At 45.8% G+C, this 18,997-nt stretch overlaps 1 long non-coding RNA gene across 1 annotated transcript; it reads right to left on the bottom strand.

Annotated features, from left to right (window-relative positions):
- Window positions 1-2,909: 2,909 nt before the first annotated feature.
- LOC140216393 (uncharacterized) lies at window positions 2,910-17,312 on the bottom strand. The gene is made up of 3 exons (XR_011893051.1): window positions 17,241-17,312; window positions 12,711-12,808; window positions 2,910-2,977 (listed from the first exon to the last, which is right to left on the bottom strand). It is a non-coding gene; the product is annotated as an uncharacterized lncRNA (long non-coding RNA).
- Between the last annotated feature and the right edge of the window lie 1,685 nt (window positions 17,313-18,997).

Raw genomic sequence — 18,997 nt, 5'->3', positions numbered from 1 at the left:
ATGAGTTTTCAGCGTCATTTTTACCTTCCTTTCCCATTTTGAAATTGGTATGCTGTTAGCATACGCTGCAACGGATAGACTCGCGTGTTTTACGTGTTTTCGTTCGTTCCTCAATTTGACGTGTTAGACAATAGCGGAGTATGAGCAGCACCGTCAGTATAACCTTTTTTCACAGTCACAACCAACAATATTCACAATGACAACCAACAATAGTCAAGAACATAATGGATTATTTGGCCAGTGCAGTGTGCACATGATAGAAGCATTGCGTATTAAATTGCGTGAGCTGCCAATTATAAGCAGTTTTTATATTCATTTATTTTCCGCCGCCGTCAAAAGAGAACACGCAGTAATTTACCTATCTACTTATGACATCGCTGAAGGCGGCACCAGATCTGTTAGGAACGGCTGTGCACGCTTTCCGTGCAGCTTAGTATGAGTTCCAGCACCCGTACATTGTGCGCAAAAAGAAATGATGAAACAGCAGACAACTTGATTGAAGCATGGACACGTGCGTAGCGCTGTTTCCATGCAGTCTAGGCCCATTCTATTTCCTCAATTCGCAGTCACGCGTACTCAGATCCGGTGGATTCACAGGCATGAGAAAGACACAGGACGCGAACACCATCATTTTCTGTGCAATTTTGTTGCAGTTTCCGTAAAGGGGCAATCGGTGCTCAAATTGCGCAGTCTACACGCGCCCCAGCTTGCTTTCTAAAACCTAACCTTTATTTTGTGTACAAAACGCATATTAGGTAACAGGGAGACCTCCGCGGGCTTTCAGTTTGAAAAATTAACCAAGCAGGTAAGAATAAAATGATTGACATAAACTTAACTATCCCTACGTGATTTGAATGCCAAAGGAATGGGACTTGTATAAGTTATGCATAAGTTAGGTTGGTCTTACCGGTCCCACTCAGTACAGATAAGTTCTAGCGTAGGACACGCAGGAACTGTGCGCTATATAGTTGGAGCATCGCACTCACAGTCCCACCCCATGACTTTCCTGCAACAAATCTAAGCGCGTGGCTTAGTATGGCTAGTTTTCTTTTTAGTTAGGAGACATGAGGCCCCAGGAGAGGTCTCGATCTAGTATCACTTCTCGAAAGCGGTGGGTGTTCTCGTAGGCAATAGGCTATCCATTAGTTCTGACAACGTATGTCTCATTGCTTTGAGCGTGAAAGCGACCATAGAGCATTTGTCGTAGGACATCTCCAGGCCGTGCGCTCGAAGATAACCTGATGTAAGTGTGGTGGTTTTTGGAGTCCCGCGCGTACCTGAGTACGCGTCGCTTCTTATGACCAAATGCATATATCGTCTGTGCAGATCGACACATAGATCGGGTTGCGGAAGGGTATGAATCAGGTTGATGAGCCCGAGGGAAATAGAGTGGGGCGCAAGACTCTCTACCATCCGCTGTTTGCACAAGAAATTATTTCTCCTTCAATCAGCTGGTATTAGTGGCAAGCCTTTGTTACACTAACTCGTAAGATTAAATAAGAGGTAAGATGCATTTCTCGTCCCAGACATCAGCGATAGTTTTTAAACGACAATTGTGGCTTTCTGTTCCAAACAATATAGCAAATAATGCGGAGATGGGCTATGAAATGACTATGAGGTAGAAAATCGCAGACTCTTGAGCGCATCTTAAAATTTTAAGTATAATGAACAAATACCGGTACGTAAACCAGTACACGTTTTAAAAATGCGTTTATTGAGCTAGCGCTTGTACTGGCATGCCTCTTTTTAAAATCATGGGCTATATGGTGCTCAACTTGTGGCGCATTCTGAATAATAGGTGACCATGCACACACCATCGAGACATTTACCAACAAAGCAGGGAAACTCTCCTAGAGATGTGGCGGCACCTCTGGCTACCTGGCAAAAAAAGAAAGCCACATGTGGTAATGAAAGTTACTAGATTGTAGAGAATGGACATCATGTGAACGTGTCATTTTGATGAATAAAGATGAAAGCACTAGGTAATCACGAGAAAAGATAACTTGAAACGCTATGCAGGCTACTTTACATCTGATACGCGTACAATACGAAAAGTTCGACACTCCAGCTAGAAGGTCGAATCGTTCAAATCAATAGCAATATATTTCTTTGCGTTCAAGGTGCTTGAAATATGTTTTAACGATAGGCGGGTACAAGATATTGGGGTCACATAATATGCGGGCGTGCCCCTAAAAGCCCGATACCCGGCGTTTCTGCTGCTGCGGCAGCGGAGACCATGGCTGCAGAAAGGCCTACGTTTTTCTTTCTGTCTCACCACGTGCACCATTCAAGTGCGATGCCTCCACTTCGGCGGCAGCACACCTCTTCACGCTAGTGTTTTGAGACGCGTCATCACTGCTGCCATGGCCCTATTTCTGTGGATCTCCGGAAGCTTGAGTTGTCGCGTTACGGACTGACGTCGTTACGAATTGTTCAGTGTTCATTCAGTTATTCATTCAATTCACTATTCATTGTAACTAAGGATTTTTTGTTAAACATTCATTTATGTATTTGCATTTTTTCATTGAAATTGTGTTACGTGCATCGAGTAATCCAGCACAAAACTACAATTACACTATCTACCACAGGCGAATTCTGAAAGTTCTCTATGGCGTAAAAAAAAACAAATCTCATAATAATAGCATTTGTGTCTAATACTACTTGGTTCCACGTGAGCGCTTCTCCATGTATGCAATGCCGTCTCTTGTATTTGTGCTTGCAGAATCGCAAGACCTTCATAACCACAAGGACATTATCAAATAATTAGCTTTCTTATTATTCAACGAACCTCGTTTTGTTCCTTTAAGTACGACAATTGTGTCGGCTACTGAGGTGAACATGAAACACGCAGGTTTACAGTGCCAAATACAGCTCATAGAAAACTAGTAGCTAAGAACGATAAACAGACGTACCAAGCAAAGCGAGTGGTCTGGCCGCTTAGCGCCGGATGCATCTGTGCAGTTTTTGTGCGGTTGCCCTGTGTTATAAGTATAAGCGCCGAGAAAAATGAGTATTAAACAATACCATGACAGATTACACTTGGAATCAATTTCAAAATTCCAACACCTTCAATGGAAAACACCCGCTGTAGAGTCGGACTCGCACATGTAAGAGTGGTTAATCATTGAAAATTACCACGATATTTCGCAATATAAAGCGCAGGTTGACGCCGCAGTGGTGCTTTCACGAGCACGCCTCAGGGTAGGTCCTTGCCCTATCAGGCAAACATGTGTAACCTAGATGTAAACGATGGTCGCAACTGTAGACGCTGGCCCTATCCGAAGCCTGCCGCTAGAACACAAGTCTGATTACGACTTATGAATATGAATCACAGTGCAAACTCCTACTTCCTTGTGGCTTGGGTTGATATTCGCTATGGTATGACACATTATTAGTCAGTCAAATGGTAACATAAAATCAGTCAACAGAAAGGGCCAGAGATCAAATGCTGCATGGCGGTAAACAAACGCCACCAAATAAAGGAAAAACCTGAAACCAGGCATGAAAATATTTTCGCTGGGTAAGCTAATGTATATATGTGAACATGAGTTTTCTAAGATATCGAGCAGTGCCTTAGCGTTTTTATTTGCAGCGAAGCTGTATGTGGCTAGGATCTCATGTACGTTTTCTGGGCGTCAATAAGTTATGAATAGCAATGGCTCATACCCCGCTAAGCAAGCAAGAAATGCAATGACCCATACCAGCGTAAGGACGAGGCTACAAGCGCTCAGAAAGCAAGACTACAAACACACGGCCAACTTGCAATATATCCGCTTAACATCTTGGATTCCAATCGAAACCGTAAGACATAGAGTGCTGATAAGAATAGATACACTTTGACCCGCGTTGGCCTCGCTTTGTCGGCGTTCCAAGTGCTTTGGTAGCTACATTCCTTTCCTTCCGCTCTCCCGTTGTGGCACTGCAGTGGAAACGTCACGCACGTAAAGTTTCCCCAGGCTCCTCAGGGCGGTGGTTCCGTCATACAAGCGCATGTATATCAATATCACACTGAATGAGTTCGTACATTTGTTCAAAATTCTGTGTCACGTCTGTGTCGTGTGCAAACAGTTTCGCTGGTTATCCACCTTCACAGAGTAGAATGACTCATGATTTTTGTTTTCAATTTTATCGGAAAGTGACCTATTTGCTGTTGAAAAAACCTAGAGTGAAATGCCCAGTTATTACGCATGTCAGATCCAGTGCTTTTTGATACAGTCTACAACTTGATTTGATTTATCGGGGGTGTAACGTTAGGCAAATAGATAACAGCGTAGTGTTAGCGACGAATGCATCAGAATTCTTCAAATGGTCATGCATACCACCGAGCACTGTGAAGAGGAAACAATAATGGATAGTTCTTCAACAAAACGGAATACGAGTTCCAAAAAGCATTTTTTTTTCCTAAACGTGGCCATCTCTTGTGCTGAATGGAAGTTGTTGGCTAAAGTGCATGTTATATAAATTTGATGTGAAAGGTTAATAGACATTAAGCAGAAGCCATATCTCATGATGAATGTTTACGTTAATTGGAATTTTTCTTTGAAGGAAGGAAGAGGTTACAGGCCAGATCACCAACGCAGAGATGGCGCATTGTGCGGGGTGTGTGTACAGCCGTGATCCTCTTTCAAGCTTTCCTAAGGACCCACTGCGCCATCTAACGTCACCGCCGCAATGTTCGTGTGTGGCGCATGTGTTAATATATATTCAGTCTAGCTTGTCTGAATATCTGAACGTCTGATTGTCTGAACGCGCTCAAGGAAAATCTGGTAGTCCCTCGCTCCCTTGTTGTCATCACTGGTGGCTGTACTCGTTTGTGGACAGTGAACGTTTCAACCCAATCCATAGCGTTGCCGCGAGGACTTATACTGGTAACTTTTGACGAACGATTGTCGGCGTCGGAACGGTCTAAATGTCAACTGGCGGAACAAAGATCCAACCCAGATTGGACCCATGATAATGCAGCTGACTTTAAGGGCATGAATTACAAGTTCTGTCTTGTAGAGAGCAGTGTCTGCTTCAAAGTATGCTCACTCGCTACGCCAGTGTTTGATTTTGATCAAGACCGACGAGCGCCCAATACACCTTCGGCGTCTGGTATGAAACACCGCATCCACACAGAGCATGCAGCGCCAATTCGTCAGATGCCTTATTGCGTTTCACCGTAAGTGAGAAAAGTAATCGCCGAGCACGTCGAAGAAATGTTAAGGAAAGAAGTGATCCAGGAATCATGTAGCCCCTGGGCTGCTCGGGTGATCGTAGTCAAGAAAAACCATAACTCATGGACATTCTTTGAGGACTATCGCCGCTTTAACACCGTCACAAAGAAAGATGTGTTCCCGCTACCACGAATAGACGACGCCGTCGACTGCCTCCACTCCGTGTCGTATTTCTATTCTGTTGGTTTACGGTCAGGATATTGGCAAATTTGAATGCACCCCTAATAAATGGAGATGACAGCTTTCGTGGCACTTGACGGTCTCTTTCAGTTCAACGTTATGCCCTTTGGCTTATGCAACGCTCCAACCACATTCTAGCTATTTATGGATACGTGCTTCGTCGACTCAAATAAGAAATTTGCACGAGCAATTTAAACGACGTCATTATCTGCGGCCGGACATTTCGCGAGCACAATCAGCAAACATTGGTCGTTCTTGCTGTATCCAGCAAGGTGGCTTTATTTTAAACTTGAGGATATGTCATTTAGGTAAGCATCAAGCCCTCGTAGTAGGCTTTCTGGTCGACAAAGATGGCATATGACCAGACCCTGGAAAGATAGCAGCGGTTGGCGTCTTCGAACGGCCACACACGGTGAAAGATCTGGGAAGTTTTTGAGCCTTTGCTGAAATTTCCGGCGCTTTATGAAGAATTTCGCACAGCTTACTTCTCCCCTCACGTCTCTCCTTCACAAACTACCTCATACCTGTCGACTGCTGACTGCAGGTATGCGTTTCAACAGCTGAAAATGTTGTTGACTTCTCGACGGGTTCTTCGGCATTTTGATCCGGAGGCGTCAACTGAGCTGCACACTGACGCCAACGGTGTGGGTGTTGGCGCTGTGATTATTCTGCGGCTGCGGCTGCGGCTGCCGTCAGTATGCGGCAGATCTGCGCCTGCCGTCAATATGGCCCACTGTGCTTCGCGCCTTCAAGAGTAAAGGTTTTCCGTCAAATACAAGAGCGGGCGATGTCACGCGGAAGCAGATTGCCTACCCCGTCTCGCTTCTCCATATTTAGGCTTATGCAAGCCGGAGACTTACAAAAGCGGAGAAAAACAACACAGTTACTGAAATCCACGGCCTCGCAGCTGTCTTTATTCGGAAGTGCTGTCCATATCTACAATGCTGCGCATTCACAATAGTGACTGGCCATCGTTCACTCTGTTGGCTCGTTGGGCTACGCGACCCGTCTGACCGGTTGGCCCGCTAGGTTTCGTGCCTTTAAGAGTACAGCCTTTCCGTCAACTACAAGAGCGGACGATGCCACATGGATGCTGACTGCATATGCCGTCTCCCTTCGCCGCACACTAAAGGTGACGATGATGACTTCGATGACTACCTAGTTTCTATCTCTTCCGACTTTCCAAACCTGAGTACCTGCGAGAGCAATCAACGTTGCGACCCTACCTTGAAATGCGTACGGGCAGCCGCACGTGTGCCATCAGAAACAACAGCGTTGACGTTTCGTAATGGTTCGCTCTACAAAAAAATTACTTGGCTAATGACCTTCCATTGCTTCTATTTTTGCCCGAAAGCATGCGCCCTGATGTGCTTCGTTCCATGGAAGACGATATCACGTCCGGGCACCTTGGCTTCGCACATACACTACCACGACTTCGCCAGAGATTTTTCGAGCCCAAGCTCTGGAAAACAACGAAGCTGCACTGTTTCCCAGTGCCACAAGCAAATAATCATGACTGCAGCAGGCTGTTTGCAACCAGTTACGGCACCAACATTGCCATTTGAAAAACTCGGCATCGACTTGCTGGCCCGCATCCAATGACATAAGCTGGCTACCGCTGAATTATAGCATGCATCGATTAACTTACTCGCTGCATGTAAACGACAGCACTTCCATCTGCCGCGGCAACAGATGTCTCTTCCTTTTTCTTGCATCATGTCACACTCCGTCACGGCGCTCCACGGGTTGTGATCAGTCACCGTAGACGGCAATTCACCGCCGGCGTCATTGAAGAACTTTTACGGATTTCTGGTTATGCATACCGTCATTCCACTCCTTACCACCCGCAAACCAATGGGTTCACGGAGCGGACAAGTCGAACCCTTAGCAACATGCTCTCAATTTATGTCGCTGCTGACCACAAAAATTGCGACGCTGTCTTACCTTTTGCACGTGCGCGTACAATAGTGCCAAACATGAAGTTACTCTATATATATGCACCGTTCTTTTGCTGTGCGCACGGGCTTCCCAGAGCTTTCTGGACACTATTCCACACTTATCGTGTCAAGAAGATCCTTCAATCATCCAAACTCTGCGTAGTGCTGAAGAAGCACGTCGACTGGCGAAACTTAAGACGTCGTTCTCAGAAGCCAACAGCAAGATTCGCTACGACGCGCGGCATATTCTTGTCAGATTTACTCCCGGTGACTATGTTTGATTGTGGACACCTGTTCTCAAAAAGTGTTTGTACCGCAAGTTTCTCGCCACTTACACTGCCTCATTCGTTGTACTCAGTGGCTTGAGCGATGTGAACTATGTCGTCCCCAAATTGACGGCAAATAATCGGAGTTCATGTGCGACACAAGTTGTTTACTTGGCCAGACTCAAGCAGTACTACCAGAGGTCCCTTTACGTCGCTCTGCGAGCTTCGTCTGCCTCCGGAGAAAATGTAGCAGCACTGCGCCACTGAGGCAGAGAAAAAGGAAAGTAGGGTGTGCACGCGTTGGCTCGCGGTACTCTGCGCCGGCTTGGCCTTGCCTGTCTATTCCTCCTGGACCTTTTTTCGCCCTGTAAGTAAACATCTTTCGTAACACTATGGCGTGACTCCATCATTCCTTCATTCCAAAAAAGTTTATTTACTTTTTTTGCGGTTACCATTCTTAGACACCTTCACGCACTCTCCCGGGGCTGACTGTGTTTATCTACCTATAGCTCTAACCTATTTTCCGCTAACCGGGGTCACTGCGTAATGAATGGCCGAAGGGGTAGCACATCGGGCTGTTATGCTAGAGGGTTGGACACAGACCGTTGGACAAACAATAGGTTCACTGGGCATGTGGTGCTGTCAACATCTGTGCCCCTTTTTAACGAATTTTCTGATGCCGAAAGGAGTCTCCAGGCATGAGAGACTGGGTATGTCATCATCATCATCAGCGTATTTATATGTTCACTACAGGACGAAGGCCACTCCTGCGATCTCCCATTATCCCTCTTTTGAGTGAGACGATTCAAACTTGCGCCTGTAAATTTCCAAATTTCACCAACACACCTAGTTTCCTGCCGTCCTCGACTACCCTGCGCATCTTAGGCATCCATTCTATAAGGCTGTCCTAAGAATTACATGAGCTAGCAAGCTGCATTTTCTTCCTGGTAATTTCAACCGGAATATGGGCTGTGGCAGTTTGTGCTCTGATCAATAGCGCTGTCTTCTTGACTCTTAACGCAATGCCTAACGTTTTTGGATACACCACTCTTAGCTCGGTTCTCAAGTTGTTCTCGGTCTCCTTTGTTAGCTTCCAATTTGGCACCGGTAGAATCGTGTTATACGTAAAGCTGTTTATTGAGTTTTTGAAGCGGGTGAGAGAAGGTAGCAGCCGAAGCCAGGATTCACTGTAACTGGCCAGCCATGGTGCCGATGGTTCACGAGAGCACTCCGTAGACGCAGCCTATCAGGCTGAACGCTTTGACCTGTTCTGTTCTCGTGCGCGCATAGCTCCTAATTTTGTTAAGCCAATGCCAGCCCCAAGCGATTGTCACGCAGCTCCACAGCGTGCCCGCCCCCGCCCCCATACGTCAGCGCGTAGTACGATTGAAAATATAAATACAAAAGAGACGCGAAGCGAAATGCTGAATATACACGTGAGCGATAGTTCTGTATGTTCATTTTGAATCCAGCCGGTATACGTTTTGTGACGAGCCGGTCAAACTGTTCTCTTGTGGCCGAAGCAGAGATGTGCTGAGGACAGGCAGTTTGCGCCATCGAGGCAGGATTTGCATGAAGGGAGTGAACGCGTCCGTTGCAGACCTTGTACGTACGGCGGGAGCGCTGCAGTGCGTTTACGCAGCCGATCAGTCTGAGCGCTTTGACCTGTTCTGTTCTCGTACCTGGGAGGATGCGGCCGTGGGCGGACCAAATCTGCTGCCGGATATGATGCGCAATGCCTTGCATGTTGAGAGCGTCATCTTGTGTGGACGTCTGTGGACGCAATATGAATGACCTAGGTGAGCAGACACGAGGCGCATTAGCGGATGCCTGGCCCATCTCGAGGGGAAGAGACGCTGAACCATCGAGCGTCGCTGAGGACGTCGAGGATGGTGTGGTCCCACGATGGTCTGTGATGTTACAAGCACGGAACTTCAGGGTCACTGAGAGTTCACCAAGTTGCGCATTTATGCTGCTCCACAAGGTCAGATGGGGGTACGGTGGTGCGGGCCAGCAGATGTTGCTTACTAGCGACACATTAGATACCGGATACACACCTAGGCACTGCAGAATAGGTGCGTAGTGTCTATTGGTAATCACCGTTACGGAGGTCGTCAACGCTGTGGACAGGACTTTAAATTGCTTCACGAGATCAGCACAGGGAGCTGGAAAACAAGAGGGGATGGTGACTGCTGCTGTATTGCAGCTTGTGTATTGTGAAAGTTGTTTAGCGCACAGATGCGTATCAACAGTGCTGAGACCACCTGTTTAGAGCCCCAACACTGAGAGCGCTCGGAATCGGAGAGAGAAGACCGTTGTGGTGTTGTGGTGGGAGACCTTGCTTTTTTTTCATTGGTGCTTGAAAGGTGTGTTTGGTGCATGTCGCCCGGGCAAAGCTAGGGCAACGTGGAATAAGCAGCTGATGTTGTATTCAACGGATATACAGCTTCGGAGTTGAAAAAAAATCTGCTAACAGCAAAATTGCGTGGCCTAGTTCTTGTGGTATGGAGCTAGTATCAGTGGTTTTCCGTGTGGTGGACGCAGAGGAATGCCTTAGTATCGGATTACCGCCTTCCACAGGTTGTCATAGATGCCCAGGACTGGTCTAAGCCGAAGTTCCCAGTGAAGGTCAACTAGCAGCTCACAACTTGAGCGAATGCAGCGTACTTGATGGTCGCTTCTGTTGTTGAGGAAGAAGTTACTCTTGAGCAGACTGAAGCAGATGGCAGGGTCACTTCTTTCACACTTCTTTCTTAAGCCTGGCATCTGCGGTACGAAAAAACACAGTGTTTCAGAAGCTACCATGCCTGCTGCTGCTTGCTGCGAACACGTAGGTGCCGGTAACGTGTGTTTGGGCGTGGTAGGCGTGAGAGACACACCAGAGCACGTGCCTGTCACCTCCCGGTGCCAGTGGGAATAAATTTCATGCATCGTAGAACCAGTGAAAGAGACCTCGTGGTAGTCGTGAGCACGGAGTGGTCATGAGTAACATTCGCTGGCACAGAAGGCGTAGAGACTGGAGTAAAGTGCGCAGGAGTACTGGGGACCGTGTAGTAGCGAAGGGGGCTGGAGATCTGCCTAGCCATTACCTTCCGAATAGCGTTGCACGGGCCTTTTACTAGGAGAGTATATTATGGAAAGATAGCCGCCTGGCTGCAGGGGACTGCGCCTGATGACGCGTGTACAGATAGAGGCGGGTATTCGAGCCTGTGAACCTAAATAGGTCGTTGGTTCCCAGCGCAGGGCAGTCGTGACGGAACGTCTGAAGGGTATCGAGGGCTGCAGGCGAAGAGCAGTCGGGAATGGTTCACCGCACGTCATCGTATATCTTTTGCCAACTAGGTGGTAGTTGCAGTTGCGTTATCAAGTGCTCTCGCTGCTCCCGCTGCGGATGGCGGTAGCGTAGCAGCGCATCACTCAGGCTGTTGACGAAGAAGTGACTGTTCAGCTGGAAGGACAACAGGGCCGGCCGGCAGGTCATCGAAAATACATAGGAAGCAATGTTCACGGAACAGATTTTGAAGGATCAGCGAACGCTGGTGGACCGGACCCGGGCCGCGCTATTAGTGAATTGGTTTTTGACCTGAGAGAGCCGCCCACCTAGAGAGAAGAAGGAACGCCTTCCAACTGCTTCACACAATAAGCGTTTATTCCCCCTCCAGCTCCCTGGAAATAAAACAGCGCCACGCGTTGTCCTTACGGCGGCGGCGATAGAGGTTGCCGAATGTATTGGAGGAAGCGCTATCGATTAGCCTGTCTGCGTGCGCATTGCGACGTTAGCGACACCATGTGTCGCTACATTGCTTCAATGCTAATCGCAATAACTTCGACAATCATGAAGTCGGTACTGCCGGAGTTTAGTTTATTCAATCCGGACGTGCCTCGTAACTCATGTGGCTTTTCTTCCTTCTCTCTGTCTAGCGACATCGGGCATGATTATATTGATTTTCATCTTGGCGTAATCTTTGCACACGCACAACAACTAATCGTAATTATTTAGACAAAACATACCCTAGGTTTTGATCGCCTCTTCTGCAACACCACAGAGTAAACAGGAACTCTAGGAACGCTTAAATGGAATCGGCTGCTGTAGTGGCTGTCTTGTAGTGCTCATAAACGGAAGTTGGAAGAGAAATGCTTAAAGGACAGTCAGTAACTTCACTATATTACAAATTGCGTCCCAACCGACGTTCGGAAGCAATTTATCAAATAGTGAAGTTACTGACTGTGCTTGTGCGTGATAGAAACGGGCGTGCATTGTACTTTCCAGGGTAGCCATGGCCCCGCAAATATATGGCGGGTTCACACAATGATTTTTACAGCACGCATGGTTCATGTTATGGAAACATTTGTTATGACTTTCAGTTTTTCTTGCACATGGGCTTCGGTAATTTGATAGTGGTCGTCAGGGATGTCTTTCTGCTAGCTTAACACATATAATGTTTGGAGGTGATTTAGGCTCTACTTATCGAAGAAGGCATCAATGACAACGCCAAAGTTGCTTTTGCAAATTGTTGAAGATATTGCCCTGTCCCGCTAATGTATGGTAGTAGGAGAAATCACTCGAAGTGATTGTTTTTTAATGTTTATTGTAGCTCAGCTTGACCTCTTCTAAGTACTTATACTAATGGCGGATCCTAAGAACTATTATAAAAACACATAAGAGATGCTTTACCAGATTCTGAAGAATGTTGAGGGTGCAGCTTCAACAGAGATATTTCGAGCACCGCGCCTAGATATTTCCCCCGGTGATTGTTGCCCAGACGGCCGTTATTCTTAGGTGCACAAAGTGTCAGAATTTCTTTCAGAACTGCCTAATTTACTTGCTCCCGTACTACTATATCAAACTTACTTGTGTTTCCTATGTGCTTGTGCTATGCGTCCGCGTCTCAAAAGCTGAACACGCCTGCATAAGGGCCCGTACTGCAGTTGTGTACCTATACTACCAACCCTGAATTCACGATATTCGGGCTTAGCGAAAACAAGAAATTATATTTTGAGTAAGGAGCAGCAAAAGAACTTAAGGACTGCTTCCCGTATTACCGTATGAAAGAAGCAGATAGAAAAATATATATGTGAGAGGTTCCGAAATTTGAGGAATATGAACATACCTGGTGATGGATCACTTGCAAGACAGAAGGTGGAAAGCAGAAGCAATTGCAGTAGTGCGAACTTCATCTTGATGACTGACATATTCGCCGTTTTTGGTCTTTATGCAAGCAAAGTTGAACCACTTTAGTGCGCGGTGACTTAAACGATGAACACAAAATAATATCACCAGAGAACAAAATGTTTACTTCTTGCGGTGCTTGTTAGCGCTTTTTGAGTTTTTTTTTTTTTCAAACAACAATTATTAGGCAGAGCCTTTACGTGAAAAAAAATTATTTTAGACGGCAGCAATAAAAATTATGTTTTATCTATTATAAAATACAGAAACACAAATACGTCACGTAGACGGTAAAGATTTAAATACACGGTCATGCATGTACCATATTAGGTGACCCATTGTTCTTCACCGTGTGCATTGTGGCGCTTAACATGATCTCACTGCTCCGGTATTTCAGCAGACATGCTTTAACGAAACATTTAAAAAATCCTCAATGCTGTCTTGGAAGACTTTGCTTGCAAATAGGTAAGCTATCAGTTTGCAACTAAGGAAACATTTTTGTCGGGCTTTTAACCATTATTTATGACGCCCATAGTGACACATATAGTCAACGAGGACCAGGCTGATGCTATCATATATAGCCAAATTACTGTCGTAATTCTTATCATTCCTAGCAAATTATCTGGGCGACTAGAACATAATAGGACTTAAAAACAATTTTGTGGTTTTAGACGATAGTCAAGATTTTGGACTACAGTTCGTTTGTTATAAAATTATCACAGAATAAAGTATAGCTTATTCTTCGAGAGGTCTGTTTAGTGACCACACAAATCTTCCGACGAAACTGCGGCAAAAACAATCCACTTGTCGGAATATCCGCTAAGCAAAGCTATCTTGAATCTTTTAGCTGAAATGCTTTGGAAAGAGACACTTGATGCCTGTAATTGTACTTTAAAGCAAAGTCAGGCATTTCCTTTACCTTTCGCAAAAATAAAAAACAAAAAACTAATCGTCACATGGCATGTGATTCAGGCGCATCATTAAAATTGGAACCAGCGTATCAACTTCCGAGTGTTCAAAAATTATTGGGAGCAGAAGAGCTTGCAGAGACTTAAAAAAGCGATGCATGTTTGTCGCTACGTTGCACAGCTTACCGCGTGAGAAATTATCGATTGATCAATCTCAGAAGAGCGGCTTATCAATCAATTCGTTTTTCATTGGTCTCATGCTACCGGCCAGTCTATCGGGCGAGGAGTACTTCGTATTCAGCGTTAAATAAATTTGGTCCTGGAAATCTTTCCTGTACTTTCCCTATCTGTTATCGAGGATTCGGAGGCCCCCATTTGCGTGTTATTGGATAGAGGTCGGCAAGAAATCCTGAAAAAGCTAGTTGTTTACGCAACACCTGAGCAACTGTATTTGATAGCATTACCGCTATCAGAATTGTACTGCTTTACAAAATTGCTCCCTCGCGTTACAAAGCTTCTTAAAGGGAGGCTGAATGGTTTTCCAGAAAAAAATAGTCAAGAGCTTTACGTAATGGTTTTAAACTCGTGACGTCAAGAATGGTGTTCGTCCGCACCGACCGCTGCCGCTACACATGAAGCACAGTGCAAGGTGGTTCGGCTTTGTTGTTTTGCTGAAGCGGCAATGGTATATTTCGAGAGCTTGCGTTTCTCTGCGGAGTTCGGTGTTGCTCCCTATATGTACGAGCCGATTTCGAGGAGCCGGCCTCTCCAAAATGCAAAAGCTGCTGGTAGGAAGCAGTGCTTTCGACGCGAACGAAACCGAAGTGTTAGCATCTCCTCGTGTTAGAAATTTTCTTTTGTGAGTACGTTTTTTCTCAAAGCTGCATTCAGCAATCCAGTGAGTTCATTTCAGGGCAAACAACTGTACTGTTATGTTCCTGCATGCCTCCTCGAGAAACGTAAGCGGGGATGCGATCGTCGGCATTCATGCGCTGCCCCAAAGCTGTCGGCAAGCTACACAGATGGTTTAAATGCGGGAAAAGTTTTCCCGCTCTTGTAGCACGTGTTGTGGCCTTCTACAGCGCACCATCCCTAGGCTACTCGTAACCGGAGTCGTAAAGGCGGCAAATTCCGTCGGCTACGTGAGACGGCCGGTTATTCTCTGTGCGTGAGAGAAGAGGGAGAGCAGCGTCCTGGCATGGGCCGGCTTTCAAACGCATGCAAACTTTACACCTGCACATCGTTATGGTAGCTGCATGTAGACTGTTTCAGAACACACGTGCGAATAGAAAATTAACGGCGGTTTGCTACGAACCCTGCGTCTAGTGTGGGATCTAGACATGCACCTTCCGTTCAGTGTGCTAGAACGAAGGAGCTAGCAGTAAATCAAAATCCTGGTTTGGACGAGTTCCTGTATTCATGAGGTCTTCGAAGACCAGTTGGCATCCGCCTGGCCGCGCCCGTCTCGTCTTTGTGTGTTTGTTGCCCCGACCTTTTTAAGCTGCGTTCAGAAAGCCTGTTAGCAGCAAGTCGTACTCTCACTCATGCACGCATTATTGATCAACTCTGGTAGTAATCGTCGTCACGGAAGTGTTTAGAGCACAGAGCTGTTGTTCTTGCGCACTTGAAGTTCTTTAGATTCATAGAAGCCTCCCACTTAGCTGAAAGCTTCTTGTGTTGTGGGAACTAATGGAACATCGTAAAATCGTCGCGGCCGCTTGTGTTCGTGCAACCGTAGGCTGCACAGAACGCTGGCATGATCGGCCTACCACTTCAATTGATGGTGCGCACGTGAACTACCACTCTACATACACACAAACAAAGGAATGCGGGGTCGAGTGAAAGATATTATAACGGCACGCACGCATGAACAATCACGCTCAGGCACGGTCACGGAGACTGCGAAGGAACGGAACACCAGTGCTGACGTCACTAAGCCGCAGTTTCCGGTCTCCGCTCGCATCGCCAGCATCAACAGCAGCACGCGGCGCTCGACGGGGGTGGAGCGACAGCGCAAACTTAACCGTCGATTACGTCGCTCCTAAGTGAAAAATCCCCTCCCTCCAAATTTTACCTACATTGTTTATAAGGTTCTCGCATCCGTATATGAGCGTATTATTGAATTCGACAGACTCTTCAGCTTCCCTTTAATACAACTGCGACGGTATAGATTGTGTACCGGTGTGAATATTGTCGCTGAAAGTAACCACCTTTGCTTAGGTTATCGACCCGATTGGCAAACATTTCAATATATCATCTCGGATAACAACCAAGGTTACTAGTATGTAGCGTTTATGATAGGCCTAATTTACTCATAGGCTGTCTCTGGGAGCGGGCCCCTTTTGATGACCCCGTCTATGACATCGACTCTTTCTTCATTACAACTGTTTTTGGTTTCGAAACAGTTTGTTAGGTATAAAACCGACCGACATAACAGAAGCGCTTGTGGAGTAAGCAAAGAAAGCTCTCATTTAATGAAATAGTGAGACAAATCATCGACAAATATTTTCAACGTAAGCGAAAAATCACTCGCTTCTAGAAAGGTATATGATTTACACAGAATATTTGTCACAATCATAGTACATATTTAGCGTTGGACGTTTTACTACTTAATACCATGAAGAAGTAAGACGTATAGACTGATATACGCACCCTATATAGACGTGTAGGGTGCGTGTGATACATTTTTACTGCTGACGACACTTCATCACGAGCATAAGTAACCAATTGCAGCTTTAACATGACGCGAAAGAACGGCTAGTGCAGATTTTAACGCAAAGCCAGGCAAGACTTGAAGAAAAAGCCTTATAGAGAGACTGACGATTTATACTTCTCCCCATTCAAACTGAAGCAGCACCACATTTAGGTACTAAAGTGATTTTAAAAAAAAAATCCTGCTTTTATGCGATGCAGTGCTTCCACAAGAAGTCCAGGCCAGCGCAAAACTTTCAATACTCGTCAAATTCAGGGTATCTTATAGAAAAGAAACTCTTAGATTCCCTCTATGCCACCGTTCGCTGTAAAACGAACATAGAAATATAGTTTTTCCTGTGCAAAGTAAGGTAGGTGGAAAAAGTAGTGCTAACAAATCTAAATCTGCTGTGCCTGCGCACTACGGGTCTTTTAAAACGGAGACGCACGTATAAATTGATCGCAAAGCTTGCGACGCCGCGCTCAATGCTGCCTGCATGCGCTCGCCCTCGACAGGTAACGTTAGTAGTGGAATCAGGCCGTAAAAATCTATATGACTGAAATTTGCCTTTCTCAATGATGTTACATAAGAAACATGGGCTACATGTGGCGTTTATATTACTTCTTGACAAATTAGTTTTAAGCAGACACATGAGGGTAGCAAAAAGAATAAAATCTAAGTTTCGGTGATTAGGTAAGTTGAAATATAGTGGCGGGGTTGCCTGCTACACGTTCGTGCATTTTGTAAGCGCGGCAAAGAAGAGCTAAGCGCATATAAATATCAGTCGATTGGTTATCCCTCAAATGAGAATTAGCGAATTTAATGGCTTGTGGTATTTAGGATGTCGTAGTCTCGGATATATCGGTACACGTACCTGTATAGTTATCCTTACCTCATCCAGAAAGCCTCTTTTGCGGGCTCAGAAGACAGCGGCCAACTCAATGGCGTCTATCGAGAAGTGAGATTCTCCATTTGACATTCCGCTTGTTAATAAATGGAGCAGTCGCTTAGAGTGGCGACATAGCTCTGTAGATGAGCAAGGAAAATTTTTCGCAGCGTCGCGAGAAACAAATAGCCTTATCTAGGCACCTCGCCGGAAAAGCCACTGGCATTGCCTTTGAAGGCATGCAATTTTTTCTTTATTTTTAATTTCTTACGTCTCTCTCTCACTTTGACATTTCCGAGGATGGGTGGTTGAACAAAAATTTGTCGCTCTTTTTGCTACATCAGCGGAGTATCGCACCAATTTTTTTTTATTTGCTGACGCATTTCAGCACAGGGATTCGAGTTGATGACATCAGTGTATACATATTTGACATTTCTTCTCTCCGTGCCCTGCAGTAAAGATATTATTCGTTGGCTTGCTGACATTTTCTTGGTTTATCTAATGTACGGCGCTACGTCGTCAAAATATTTTTTCTTACCATCGATAAAACCCCCGCTGGGCAAGGTGGCCTTCACCGCACCTATCAGGAGGTGGTGAACGTAGGCGTCATAAAAACGAAAATGAAAAAGAGTAATTTTGCTATATATGCACAGAGTATTGATTTTCGCAGATTTTCGAGTTGTTCTCCTTATGAGTGGGACCTCGGTGTACTTAAAGATGTCGCACATAATTCAGACACTCAGCGGAGACGTCCATTACAAGGGAAGTCAAAGAAAGTGGTGAGTTTGTTTCTTGACTCATGACGTCAATGGCCGCATTCCCCTCGTTGATAATCTCTGTTTGCACGATTACCTGATCGTGGGGCTGGGGGCACGTCCAATGGCCAGTGCTAGAGGTTCTGTAAGCATCCTCATTTTCATTAGACTGGCTGTGGGTGAGCACAGTGGCGTTCTTAAGGCGTGTTTGCCTTCTGGTAGTTTCAAGTTTCACGACTGCCCAATTAGAATGTGGCACACCTCACCGGGGAACAACACTCATAATATTTCATTAAAGAAAAGGGCAATTAGATCGGAAAAACAGGGTTAGCTTGAAGTGTTGAGCTGACTTGCACTGTCATCTTCCAGGCCGATCAGAAAAGCCCGTCGACCACTAGAGGAGGTCTCAGTGGGGTTGTAGCATTCAAGCGCCTCGAAAAAATCGGTATGTCCTGTGCCTCTGATTCATTTCCGGGTTGGTGCAAGGCTTGCCCGGAGACACCTTTTGGATGTGAATCTCGTGAAGCCCAACGCACAACATGCGAAGAGCAGTCGACTAAACACGAGAACGGCTTGGTCGCTAGACTCTTCGAATAATGTTTTTTTTGTAAATTGCACTTGCCTCCCTCGTTCGGCTAGCCCATGCAAATACCATCATTTTAAGTCTAACAAGTGAAAGAACCAGACTTCAGTGCACCCTTCAGAAGGAGCTACAATCTGCCGTTTTGTTTATCTTTACACAGCAAGTTGCGGCATGAAAGAAAAAGTTAGAATCAAGAAGAACACACCAATAAACGCATCTGAAGAAAACCCAAATAGCATGTCCACACTGTTATGTAGTACGAAATAAGTACGACTAAGACCATCAGCCTTTTATATATTGGAAGCCCCTCCTCTTGTACCTCGCGTTCAGGACCTGCTGCTGCGCAGCAAGGCATCAGAGCACACTTCTGCCGTCTCATGGGCACACATGCGCAGTGGAGACTAAGG

The sequence above is a fragment of the Dermacentor andersoni genome, chromosome 3, assembly GCF_023375885.2.
Source record: "Dermacentor andersoni chromosome 3, qqDerAnde1_hic_scaffold, whole genome shotgun sequence".
Lineage (NCBI taxonomy): Eukaryota > Metazoa > Arthropoda > Arachnida > Ixodida > Ixodidae > Dermacentor > Dermacentor andersoni.
Note: the sequence above shows the minus strand (reverse complement) of the source record. Positions and strands in the feature narration are given on the sequence as shown.